At 40.0% G+C, this 13,636-nt stretch overlaps 1 protein-coding gene and 1 long non-coding RNA gene across 5 annotated transcripts in view; both read left to right on the top strand.

Moving 5' to 3' along the window:
* RGS6 (regulator of G protein signaling 6) overlaps positions 1-13,636 on the top strand; it is a 247,350-nt gene that overhangs the window by 65,536 nt on the left and 168,178 nt on the right. The gene's annotated exons all lie outside the window — the stretch shown is intronic.
* The window catches only part of LOC132074083 (uncharacterized), a 40,885-nt gene continuing 37,800 nt past the window's right edge, over positions 10,552-13,636 (top strand). The window contains exon 1 of the long non-coding RNA XR_009418579.1: positions 10,552-10,604. This is a non-coding gene — a long non-coding RNA (uncharacterized LOC132074083). The remainder of the gene's footprint in view (positions 10,605-13,636) is intronic.

Genomic DNA, 13,636 nt, shown 5'->3' with positions numbered 1-13,636 from the left:
CAAGGAACAGTTTTGAGAGCAAATGTAGTTAGTATTTTCACTTGTAACCTTTGAACAAAATCAAGAAATGTGTTCAGTGAAAGTTGAATTAGCAACAGTTTTATGATTATTTCATTTAAAATTAGATGCCAAGGAAGTGTTCTAGTTAGGTTTGGGTAGTTTCCTGATAGGTAATACTTGAAAGGCACTGGACAATTAGAAGGAGAAGATGATGATGGTGAGAAATAAATAAAGGAGAACAGCAGGTTTCTGATTTCAGCTAGGGCTTCACTCAAGCATTGGCGTTAGTGATGTATGTGTTTTCTGGAAGAAATGTAAACTGTGAGGATATAGGAAAAAATCCCTTATGTCACTCTTTGTTTTCTCCATAGTTTATAAACACTGTCTGTAAGAGCTGTTGAGATGAAGAACTTTACTGTTTCTTTACCTTTTTGCCCTTTTAAATGTATTTTAAAGATTTTATTTTTCGAGTTTTTTCTGTTTTCCTGACTTGTGTATTTTGAGGACTTGTGTGCAAACCTAGCACTCCTGAAGTGAGAATTTTTTTGTTGCATGGTGAATGCAACCTATCTGCAAACACAATCTATGCTCCCATCCTCTGCATTTGTCTTCTTGGTGAGCTGTAATGTAAGTTGTTGTTTCAGTCCACTAAGAGATGACCCACAGTGCCACATTGATTCTGTCATCTTGGTGACATTTAGACTGAGTTCACCATACTATTGTTCCCGTTTCCCTTCACTTGTGACCTAGAGCTGATTTTGAATCTGATCCATGTGGTGAATTGCGTCAATCCTCTGTGCTTTCCCTTCTCTCCAGCCATCTGTATTCAAAATCCTTTATACTGTTACAGCTTTTTGGAAGAGTTAGTGTTTCTGCTTTACATCATTAGCAATAGAGGCTTAAAATAAGTTCACAGAATGAGTGAAAAGAGCAAATTTCATGTTAGAAAAAAGCATTTTCAGCCACTGATTTAAATTGAGAATGGGGGAGTTCTGAAAAAATTATTTATAAAATGAAATCTGCCTTCATCTCTTGATGGTAATATTACTACATGCTGCAATTGGGTCAGATTTTGGTAATGCAGCTGGGGAAACCTGAGGTTTCATAATAATAACTTTGAAAAAGTTACATTTCTGATCTGTACTTCAGCTTGCTTATTTTCAGATTAAGGGATAATATTTCTCAAATACCTGCTTTTTGCAGAATCTTTGTAGAAGCTCAACTAGAGGCGGTTTGAAAACTTCAAATGCTCGAGTGTCATGTCTCACTGTTTTAAAGTGAGCTTCTACTGCTCTAAATTCAGGGCATGGGAAGAAAGATTGCCTGTTAAAGTCAGAAAGGATGAAGCATGCCTGGAGTCGGAAGCGTTTATGGATATGCTGCATTGGAGAGGTTCTAAATAAGATGGGTAGAGGGAAGAGCAGAGCCAGGCAGTCTCACTAGTTAATTTCATTGTTTCTCAGACATCCTGGAATGTATATGCACAAACAGTATATTTTCTGAGTACGTCTAAGCTTCATTCATGTTTTCCTGGAGCGTGCTAGACTAAGGAAGCTTTTGAAGGGCAAATATGCTAGCTCTGCTTTTTCCCCCAGTTAATTGTATTTATGTGTGTAATGCTTTTTAATACTTGAATTAGTCTAAAATTTAGAGGGAAAAAAATCCCCAAAGGTGACAATCTGTGTTTGTCCACGTGCCCACACTTGCATATATACTATATATACACTCTATTCCAATTGAATTTGCCTGTCTACATCAATATTACCTATGGCTACATCACTCCTGAAGGACTTTCGTTTGCCCTCCCTATCTCCACAGTTGCATATGTCCTGAGCAACACGCACCAGCCTTGTGATGTTCTTTATATTAGAGAGAGTTTTCTAATGTCTCCCTTGTGTCTGGTGACCTGCTCAGAGCTTGTTCATTCTGCCCAGTCTCAAGGTGGTGGGGAAGGGCATGGCAGGAGGAGAGAACAAAGTGCTCTGGGCTGTAGTGAGCAGCAAAGGAGAATTGTTCATGCAGGAATGAGAGGAGGGCACATGGAAAGGAAGGACATTCAGTGATGGAGCATCCCTAGTGATGCACAGCATCAGCACAGTGAGGGAAGGCTTTGCCATCCTGCATGCTTCCTAAACACACTTCTGAATTGGAATGATGCTTTTGAATTATTTGGTAAGTCGCTCAAGTGGAACTGCTTAACTCAGTTTGGTTGCCCAAAGGAGAGTCTTCCTGCATGTAGAATATTGTCTGTGTTGGGAGTTAATTATACAAACTGAATAATTAATGTTCATTTTTGGCAAATTGAATAAAAATAACAAAACAGATTTCTTCTCTCTCTCTGGTACAGTTTATGTAACAGAAAAATACTTTCCATGTGTGCAAACAGGCAAGCGCAGCAGAAGAGTCAGGATATCATGATGTTTAGAATTGTGTTGTTTAGAAAGCGTGTTGTTTCTTTAAATCCAGGGTCATCTCAGGTAAATGCTCAGTACTGAGCATTTACCTCAGTACATGTGCACGGTTATGTTCTTTATTACTGTAGATGAGAGTTAAGTGATGAAAACAGGAGGATGTTTATGATCACAGATGCATTTTCCCGCATACAAGGTACTAATAGAACCCCTAGGTGTAAGAAAGAAGGCTATGATGAAAGAAATTGCATTTTACCCTCTCTTGAATTGTCATTTATTGCAGTATCTCAGTAATACTTGACGTGGTATTTGGCAAGATCAGCACCTAGAGATGAGGTGTCTCACTGTGCATGTTTCTGTCACTTCATATCTCCTAATGTTAAGAAATCCGGCCATGATCACTGTTCATGACTTATAAAAAATAATCCTAGGCAGTATTTTCATTCTTTTGAGAGGTTTCTGCAGAAGAATACTAGTGCCAGACAAGTGGGTAACAGCTTTTATTATTCCTTTCTATGAATTTTTTTATTTTGTAATTTATCTATATTTTGGAATTCACAGAATGCTTACAGAAAAACATTTAAAATCTATAAAATACTGATCACATTTGCAAGCTTAAAAGTGATATTTTTGCCAAATTTATGTTTTTTAGGGATATTTCTTAAGGGATACTTAATATTTTACAACTTGCAAATATTTCTCTCCCAGGACTTCAGCATTGCCAGGCTTTTTTTGGTCTGTTTTGAAAGCAATATTTTTGCAACAGTTTCTGCTTCTGAACTGTATTTTTTTTCTGAGTTCTCTCTTGTTTATCCTGTCTACTTTATGACATTCCTCAGGCATTTGTAATTTTATGTTGAATCCAGCTGTTTCAGTCCCTCTAGTGCTTCTGTCTTGATCCAGATGCAGGTGCATAAATGCTCTGAAGCAGGTGCCTTCTGGGAGTGGTTCATGTGTTGGAAGGTGAGCATCTCTCTGCCTGGTTAGTTCCAGTTTAGGTCACTATGTCCGCTGTGGGAGAGCTCTCCAAAGTATCCCGAGCAGGCCAGAACAATCCACTGTCATAATGCATATTGAAATAAATGCCTTTTGTGATCAGTTTTGGGGGTCTGTGAAAACAACACCATAATGTTGCTGAGCCAGTTGACTCCTGCTCGTTCTACAATCTTAGCAGTACATTTTAAATACAAAATATATGTCTCTGTTAGAAAGGTGTTTTAAGTGTTTAGGAACAGGCAGAAAAGATGTGTGCAATCCCAAAGCATAATTGAATCTAGGTCAATTTAAGAAAGTTGATAAAAGGAGTATTTTGTTCTACCACTCTTCCCATTCTTTTTTCTCTTCTTTGCAGTGTCCCCAAGCAGACACCACAAACAGAAGCAATCTAGTGAACACAGTGATGTCTTTTGCGCCAGTGAGACCCCAAATTCACAACAGGGACACAGCTCTTTCCCTCTTGCAAGTACCTGCAGCATCCATCAGCATGGGAACTCCTGCCCCTCTGAGGCTGAGGAGCTCCAGAGGAGCTGGGTGGGTGGTTCTGCTGCACATGCTGCAGCACCAGCAGGATGCGTCTTGTGCCTCTCAAGTGTTGATGCTGTTGGTATTACTGCAATGTACAAGTCTTTTTGGATTAGTTATGTCCTTCTGGGACCAGAAGCTGTCAACTGAGTGCTAGTTTCTTCATATTTAATTTTTTAAAAATACATTTTTGCCAAGAATAGCACTTAGTATGTGTTTTGGTAGCTATTTTTGTATCTCCTGTTTGGTGAAAAAATAGTGTCATTATAAATGGAAGTATTTAAGTAATTAAACATGAGCAGTATTATTTTCATGCATGTGTTAATAAAACATTTAACCTCCAGCTTTAGAAAATCTCTTAGGAAATTGAAGGAACTTCTTTTCTACCCAAGCAGAGTGTGCTGCGGTCTAGCTGGTGAGCATGACAGTAATCTGCTACAGAGATACAGTTCTAGGGCTGTGTAATGAGGCCTTCAAATAGTTTGGGTTGGAAGGGACCTTTAGGGTCATTGAGTCCAATCCCTGTTTTGCTTTCTTTTTCTCTCTGTCACAGTGCTTTCCTCCCATTCCCCCCTCAGCAGCAGAAGATGTGACACTGTGCAATGCTTTGTTTTTACCCACAGTAGATGGAGCTTTTAGCTGTAACTAAAACATGGTCCCTTTGAGGTACTTGGTATGGATCATATTGTTTCAGGAATGCTTTATAGCTTATCCCAGGGTAGTGCTTTCAAAGAAAAACTCTCACATAACACCTATCAGCATTTACGGCTGCTTGCTTATTTTTGACAGGGAAAAGGTAGAGAAATTATACTTACCAAGTAGATTTTCATGCTGTACATTGTATAAACTAGTGAGTCTTTTCAACAATCCAGTATCAGCTGTATAGCTTTTATTGCTTGACCCAGGCTCTTTAATCCAAGTAGCTGGTGATTTTAATTCCGTCTCCTCTTTCTACCACCTAGTAATATGTTATAATAACATTATGTTAGTGAAAACTCAGTTAATGTTCAGACACAATTTTTAACTGACACTGAGTCATTTGTGTTACTTGGGGTGAAAGGAAGATTTTTTTTCATGTAGTATCTCTTAAGTGTTACTATATCTTAATACTCCCACTCCCTTCTATATATAGATACTGCATAAAACCAGGAAACACATGTGCCTTTCTCTCATTTGAGGGTTTTATGCTAGATGTTTGTGAAATGTTCTTCCTTTTAGTTGTTATGATACAGGAAATACTTTTAAAAAATATTTTAAAAAATTATTCTGCTACTGAAAGGAAAATTTTCTATGAGTTTCAGTCACATTACATTTCTACCCTCATTAAACATAAAGCAAGTTTAATAATGAAAGTGTAATGATATGCTGTGATGCTATGACTTTTTCGCTCTTCCTCAGTTGTTTGCTCCTGTCTGCTGTCAGAGGTAGCAGTATTGGGCTGGACAGATTTCTGCTTTCTTGGGTGATCCCTCCTATGCTTCAGTGCTTTGATGCAACCTTTCCTCTCACCCTCTGGAAAAATGCTGAATCTCTGAGAGATTGCCTGAGATCTAGTTTTAGTTCTTTATATTTGACATTTCTGAATTTTACACAAATTGCTATGACTGACTGGAAAATGGATAAGGGAGGAGAGTGTGATTTAACTTCTCAGATGACAGAAATGTCATTGTGCTGAGCAGATTTCAGGTAGATCAGTGTATGGTTTCTTTCTTGATGAGCCCTGTAAATTTTTCTTACTGTAAAGCTGTTCTAAACTGCAATCAACCATTTAGCAGGTTAAACTGACAATTGTTTGGTTTTCAATTCATGTCTTTAAAAACTGAAGGAATTCCAAATCAAGTAGCAAGAAAACATGTGGTTTTCTTTTATTAGAAAGAAAACCACCCAAATCTCATTGATTTTGATGAATAACTAAATTTCAAAATATTAAAAATCAGACTTGAGTCTTTGTACCTGAGGAACTCCTGAGATTTGTTGTACAAATGAAAGGGGGAGTAGGAGCAAAAAAAAAAAAAAAAGGAAGGAGCAATTAAAATGAAATGTCTTTTTAACTTTTAAATTTAACCTATTTTTTCCTTTAATTTTTAAAGCTAACTAGGAAAACACTAAAGGATTAAGTAAAAAATACTTAGGTTGTTTCTAAGTTGCTTACATCAGTGTTTCATCAGTATCTCAATTCAGATTTGTTTCTTCTATTGCTTGTGTCAGGCTTCCATAAAGAAATGGGAGAAGTGTGTTTTGATTTCTTTCTGGCCTAGTAGTGTTGGAAGTGGAAAGGACTGCCATTGAAGAATAGCAACTCTGAAGGAGAACTGAGATCTGGAAGGCATTCCTGGACATGCAGGGCTTCTGCATGCGGGTAGGGAGCTGCAGTGCCAAAATTAATTTTCCAATTCACTCTGCCAGTCTGTCTGGCCCTGCCACTTTGTCTTTGTGAGGTCCTCCATCATTCGAGGCTAAAAGAGGTAACAACTCAAGTAAATGTTTCATTTTTGTTGTTGTTAGAGGTGGTGAGAGTGTGTGTGTTTTGTTTTGGTTTCTTATTATTGTAAAGAAAATACAAATGAAGGAGGAGCTTTCTTCACAGGCATACTTGTTACAATGTTCTGTGCCTTTTCTGTATACTCAAAAAAACTGTGACAAGTCTTCAAATAAAAATGGGAGATGAACCATCCAGAAAGGACCTTTCTCCCCAGCCTTCCTCTATACTTAGGTACAAAAGACTTTTCTGTGGTCAGATTTGCTGGGAGTAGATTGATAAACTACAGCATAATGTGAATAGCAACTTTAGTTGTGTAGATGTGGTGTTAGTTCCCTCACTTGGATAATAAACTCAGCAGTTGCATGGCACTGAGCACTGTGAAGAGTTCAGAGGGGTGCTGTCTGTCCACACAGGATCACATGTGAGCAGATGTTTTAGGCAGTGGGACAGCCAAAGAGCTGACCAGAATCCTGAGAAGAGGCTGAACTGTTTGTTGGTGTGTTTTTGGTGATGATGCCTTTGGCTGCTCTGCGATACTGGGGCACAGTAATGCAGGGTGATGAGACCAGGCTGCACCTCATGTCTTAGGGAGCGGGTCCTTTCCCCATTTGGCTGCATACTCTGCTTTTCACTAAAGCCACTGTAGGTTCAGTTTAAAGTTTCATTAATTTAAAAGTAGATTTTTTTAAAAATAGGGTCCACTACAGTTGGAATACAGATACTAGTTGTGTTCTTGTAAATATTCAAACCACCTAAGTCCCACTAATTTTTTTTGCCAGAATAGTTTCCTCTGGCAGCAAATCCCCTAGTTCACCCTCTGCTCTCCTAATGACTATTATGGTTTTATCTGTATCCAAAGTTGCTGCCTTTCAGTGCCCCCATGTCAGGTTTCTCTGTAGAGCTGGTGTTTGATTTATCACTTGATGAGAAATATCTTTGCCTATGGAAAACAGACTTGAATTTGGCAGTGCTTGCAGTGGATGTTTATAAAGTCTGCACAGCTGCACAGGGCTGTCACTTGTGCTTCTGCTGCCCTGTGCAAGAGGTGGAATACTTTCTAATAAATTAAATACATTGAATCAGGAGACAACAAGAGCATTTTGGTTTTCTGCTCAACAGCAATGATAAAAATCTATATTTACACTTAGTGCTTTAAATTGCCTACTCCCGTTCACCTCAGGCACTGAAGTTACTAATTAAGTATTTTTGAGGTTGGCAAATCAAAGGTCTTGAATGAAAGTGCAGTGGCTTTTAACGCATACATAAAATAAAGTCAAATGGATGCATCTGACCTGGTCCTAAAATGATTCAGGCAGCTGGAAATGGTCCAGAAGCCTGTCCAGAACTGTGCAGGTGTTAGTTGAGATGCCACATGGTCTCCTATTTGCTTTAGTGCAACGCCCACTACTGAGCATGTGGCAGAAAAAGTTCATACCCTAAACAAGCTGTTCTGTGGTGCAACAGCTTGTCCGAGGGCTTCAAAAGACTTGTCATATTTCCCCAGTGAACATATAAGTGCTCTCTTTTAGGGGGAAGGAACCCTAACACACAAAGTAATTCAGTTTCATCTGGCTTTAAACATCAGCATCACTGGTGTTTGAATATTTCCACTTTTATTTAATATAATTTTATTGTGTTTGTCTTGTATTCCTGTATACTGAATGGAAAGAAGGAGCCACTTTGAAGAACTTGTCCATCTGTCCCCCTTTTGCTTTGTGCAGGAGGAGCAGAGATGAGCAGCTGAGGTGTGAGCTTGCAGGAATGGTCACCTGGCAGGAATAGAGCAATAGTAATGATCCTGACATAGACTGGTAGCTTCATGGTAGTCCTCCCTCCCTCCCTCCCTCCCTCCCTCCCTCCCTCCCTCCCTCCCTCCCTCCCAAGAGGTGCTGTTGTGTTTATTCCCTTAGTTTTGGAGATGGAGGATACAACTGGGGAATGCTTAAGTCGTGGGGATCAGAATAAAGGTTCCTTTACTATGTACTGATGATGCAGCTCCAAAATGCTCTATGTCCGTCAGTGCTTTTGTTCAATTTTCTTTGCTCTTTGGATATGTGTAGAGCTATAAACAATCAACTTGTTTCATCTTGCACTGGTCTTGTCAGAGACCTGCATGGAAGTATTTCCTGTGTTTGATTTACATTAGTTTTTGTTTATATGTATCTTTGCTCTTTCTCCACACAAATACATGTGAATATGTGTGCTGACATGCACACTCACAGTGTCAAGGGGCCTGACCATCAGCTTAGAATTACTGGAAAGGAAGTTTTATGTAAAGGCCATTAGAGAGACAGAAGGAAAGAGTACCTTCTAATCAGCAGTTCATTAAATAGCAACAACTTGTGTCAGAATTGTGCTTTGGAGACTGCTGAACACTTAGGTATCCGTAATTGCTTAAAGTGGAATTGCAAAAATTTATTAGGATCTTGAATAACTGCTGCTGAATTATCCAAGAAAGGCAAGGTGAAAAACCTTATCAGTGTATAAAGATGTGGCATACAGCAAATGAGGTAAAGCCATGTCAAAGAGAAACATGAATATTTAGGAAACAGTTTAAATTAGACAGAAAAGGCAGAAATCCCACAGCAGAAACTAAGCAAAAGATAGCCCAGATGTGTCTGTCTATGGATGGATTTATGAGTTTGTGAAATAAACTTCTTTGGGTAGTCACAAAGGTGCTATGGGGTAGGAACATGTATAAAGTAAAAATAATAAGCAGCGAGCCAGGCTTTCCTGAAAGTAACTCTAGTCAAAGATGCAGTCAGCTATATTTCTAAAAATCAACTGACACACTCAAGGTTATAATATTTGCTGTGTATTTTAGGGAGAGGAAGATAAGGGTACTGTAAAAATGCCGCTTACAAGTTTAGAAGGAAAAAGTAGGTGATGAGATTTTCATCCTTCCTTTATTTTTACCCTAAAGGGATTAATCTAATTTCAGATCTAGCAATGCATACAGACCCATAATCTACAGAGTATTTTATCTAGGAAACAATAGTATTTGTACCAGCAGCATTTAATCTCAGTGTCTTTGTTTAGAGAAATGTACACAGCAGATGAATGCTGAGTCATTAACTCAGCCCTAATAATGTATTAATAGCCACCTTAAGAACCTCAGATTTGCAGATTCTGATCTGATGCCAAGAAGTCTGAAAGTTTAGACAAAACAAACAAGGAATACTGTACTCTCAACTGCCTTAAACAGAAATTCTGAAAATTGGATTTGAGTAAAAGAATCTGGTTTTTTTCAGCATGTAAAATATAAATAGGATGCAACTTCAGGGTGACAACCTTAACTCTTGCTACACCATAATGTTTTTATTATGTTGGCCACAAAAGACTGTATTTCATAAAAGCTAAGACCAAACTGTCAGGTGTCAGTATATAGACTTGGGGAATCGAATCAATAGCCTGGGTTTCTTAGGGCTGGAGGCTTTCTGCTTGAATTGCCTTTGAACTGAGGAAAGAGAAGTGCCTCTTCTTTTTTGCCTAGAACTGGACTACCTGCATAGTGTACAGAAACAAGTTTAATTGCAAGGAGCTGCAAACTCCAGTCTCTACACATATGGAGTGTCTCTTTGGATGGTAGTAGGTTCTGTTGCCTCTAGTTGCCCCCTTTTACACTACTGAGGTGTAACACTGCATCAGCTGTCATGATTTTGGCCAATTTGCTGGGTATTAAGATGTGTTTGTGGAGACAGTGCCTGGATTTGTCAGCAGGAGCAGTACAACTGAGCAATTTAGAGAAGCAACAGCTAGGTAAATGGACGGGTTTGGTATTTTCTCTCCAGAAGCTTTCTTCCAACTTCAAAACTAAAAATATGGTAGTAGGATTTCTGGTCTTCTCCCAGGTGTTTTGTGTAGGCCTAGCAAAGCAGAATGTAGGGATTCTTCAGAAACGGGCAGAAAGGTTTTGAGGAAAAAGCAATTTGCTCCTGTAGGGGGATAGAATATAAGAAAATGAAGATAGTGTAGAAAGTAATCTTATCCCCAAGGAGTTGCAGCTGGGCTATGTATCAAAGATTAGGACCAGGCCTGACTTTAACAGGCCACAGCTGTAACCAATGAGAAAAAGAGCGCTATAAAAGAGTGGGGTGGCTGGTTGAGAAGGCAACTGGAGTCACTTGGCTGCTTTGTGAAGAAGAAAGAGTCAGTGCTCTGAGGAGATGTCCACGAGAAACATTAAGAAGGTATGAAACCTTTCTGATAAGGAGACAACAGTATGGAGCCCCTTCAATAAGATGACCACAGGCTCCCGTCCTTCTTATAACTTGTGCAGTTCCTCTCATGTTTGAGGAGCTCCAAAGCACTTTGCAATCTCTCATTTGAAATATTCAAATCTTGTCTTTATGTGAGAGCATTCTTCTGGCTCTCAGGCTGCTTGGCTTGAGGAGCTGGGTTGGAATGTTGCTGGAGATCTTCCAGCCATGCTTCCATAAGCAGGATCTGCTGCTGTTCTGTGAGTTACATTGCATGATGAATGCATGCTTGAGCAACTCTGCAGTGCCACCAATCTGATCCTTTGGGATGCTTGTGGATTAAGAAAGATAACCAGGTTCAGACTGACAGGTGGGCACTTCCATTTTCAGTTAGTGGAGGATTGTTTCAGTGTAGCTGTTGATAACCAGAGTGATAGTATGCCCTGGATTTATTTGTGAGAACTCCTATGTTGCTGCTTAACATAGTGGTATGTAATACAATATTTTCCATGTAAGGGGGTCAGAGATGGCCAAAGGGCTGTAGATTTCCTGTATGAAAGCCCTTCCTCCCCAGGGAGGAGGAGACATGGGTCTTATTTCACAAATGGGCTGAAATGGTGTCAGTTCTTACTGTAAAATTTTTCAAAATTCTGAGCAGTGGGGGTTGTCTGAGTACCCTGATTATCATTTCCCTAATGGCAAAGTGGTTTCATTGTAAGCAGTGAAGTCAAACCAGCAGAGTTGCAAATAGATTGCCTTGATGATTTAACTTGCTTTCATTTCAACAGCAGTGAACAGCACAGGTTGTACAGTAAACCATGCAGTACAGGGTTTTCTGACAAAAATAATAAACTGAGATGCCTATCATCTGCTGCTGCAAATATTGAAAGTTAAATGGTCATCATAAAGTGGGAGAGCTGTTATTGATCATTTCTGTCTCCCTTGAAGGGTCAAGGAGATGAGTCACTGTAGTGAAGGTAATCGTGTTGCCTGCCTTTGGGTTTTTTCTATTAAGTAAAAAAATTTCTTAGTTTAAGTTAGGACTAACTGACTGGTGCTGTATCTTTGGAAGATGAGAAACAAAGATTGCTCCGAGCCCAGCAGTCCTTCCTTGTTTGAGGAAAGGCTAAAGGGCTTCACTGTCTAGCAGGTGGCTGCAATTTTTAAAATAGCTTCTTAATAAAATTTCTTCCCCTGGTTTTTGTCTGACATGCTAATTAAGCACACCAGGGAAGTGAGTGGCTTGGATTCCTCCTTTACTCTCAGGCTCCTGCAAACAGGCACATGTAGATGTGCTTATTCAATTGTGGCAAGGGAAAAGGCATCCCAATTCTTGACCTGTGAATGTGCAGGAGTGTTTAATCCAGAGAAGGAAAACAGGGGCATGCTGTTCCTGAGGCACTATGGGCAGGGCAGGGGTGCTAATGAATTGGAAGAAGAATGCTAGATGCCCCAGAAGAGAGTGGCAAGAGTGTGACAAACAGATTGTGTGATTAATTACTTTTGCATACCTTCCTGACCATTATCAGCAGGACTGGATTTTTGATGGAAAAACTTAATTAAAAAGTTTCATTTTTTTCCTCTTAAGAAACCTGTGTGCAGGGGCTCATTGGTGGGTGGAATTTAGGACACTGATTAATTGCTTTCAAGAGATCAGCTGTGTGAATCCTGCTAAGATGGAAGAAACAATAAAAGTTGGCAACCTGCTAAGTTAATGTTACAAACACTTGAGGAGCACTTCTAAAGTAAGGCTTTTCTGAGGAGTTCACCATCACTGCTGTTTCAGGTAGGCATTTGCTGGAAGAAGAGGCAGAGAGGATTCTGGTGAGCAGCAGCAACACCCCTTTTACAGTCTTGCATCCCCTGCTTGTTTCTTTATCCATAGGAGCCTTCCCAGGTGCTAACCCCTGAATAAGGTGCTGTGCAAATGCAGACCTGATGTCTTTCTTCTGTGGTAGTGCTTGGCCTCCTGGCCTGGTTGTGTGATTGGCTGTGCCACGGGGCCTTGGAGCAGGAGCCAGGTTTTAATTGCGTGAGGCTCAGGCTGTGCTGCAGACAGATGTCAGGGGCGCTGATGTCTTGTACCAGATGTATGGGATTTGACAGATCAGCACGTACCAGACAGAGATATTTGCTTTAAGACCTTGCTGTGGAACAGAGAGTTTCACAGACACTGGGACACAGTAGGCAGTGGTTTTCGTGTCTCTGTTAATACAGAGGTAGTAATTAAAACAGTTCTTAAAACACAGTAAGGCTGTGTGGTTTACGTGGCATATGCTATGACTGTGTGGCAGCACCAGCTCTTGAGAACCATGGTTTTTCTTTCCTTCTAGGGTTATAATATTGGTTCATTTAAAATGTTGTGGTGTCATTCACTTTTCATATGGGTTCTTGTGGGTACAAACCCCACCATGTTATGGCACAGCTAGCCCATGGCGACTTTAAATGTTTGATTCTTTTTCCTTAGCATGTGAAAAAGCTGAGAATTGAAACATGTGATAGTTTACAGATTCTCAGTTTTATTTATTCAGTCTGTTTCTTGAAGATAGCTGAAGTACAGTTGTCACTTACCTCAGAGTGACACTCACATGTTAAAGTGAGACCCATAAACATTTCCCAGACTTCCCAAAGAAATTGGGAACTGTGGTCTCCTTTGACATTGGTTTCTTGCATAACCTTTCAGCTTTCCAAATTGGAAGACAGCTGCCTGTAGAGGGGAAAAACATGAGTTTTCTCCAATGCCTTCTGCATCTCTTTCTTCCCCACCTCTGCTTCTTCATTTCTCATTAAGATACAGCAGCAAACTCAGAGAACCCAGATCACTGGGGTGAGACATGAGGCAGCAAGAGTGCCTTTCTACTGCTGCAGTGTGCTGGCATGCAGCTCTGCTTTCTGCATGGCATTGTCTGACTGCACCCATTGCCCAGAAGCTGCATGCCTCCCACCTATCCTCCCTCCCCCAGTCACCTTTTGTTAGCTGGAAAGCAGAGTAGGAGCCTCCCAGTAGCTCCAAGTAGCTCTAT

Source organism: Ammospiza nelsoni, chromosome 6, assembly GCF_027579445.1.
Source record: "Ammospiza nelsoni isolate bAmmNel1 chromosome 6, bAmmNel1.pri, whole genome shotgun sequence".
NCBI lineage: Eukaryota > Metazoa > Chordata > Aves > Passeriformes > Passerellidae > Ammospiza > Ammospiza nelsoni.
This window is presented reverse-complemented; position numbering and strand designations above follow the sequence as displayed.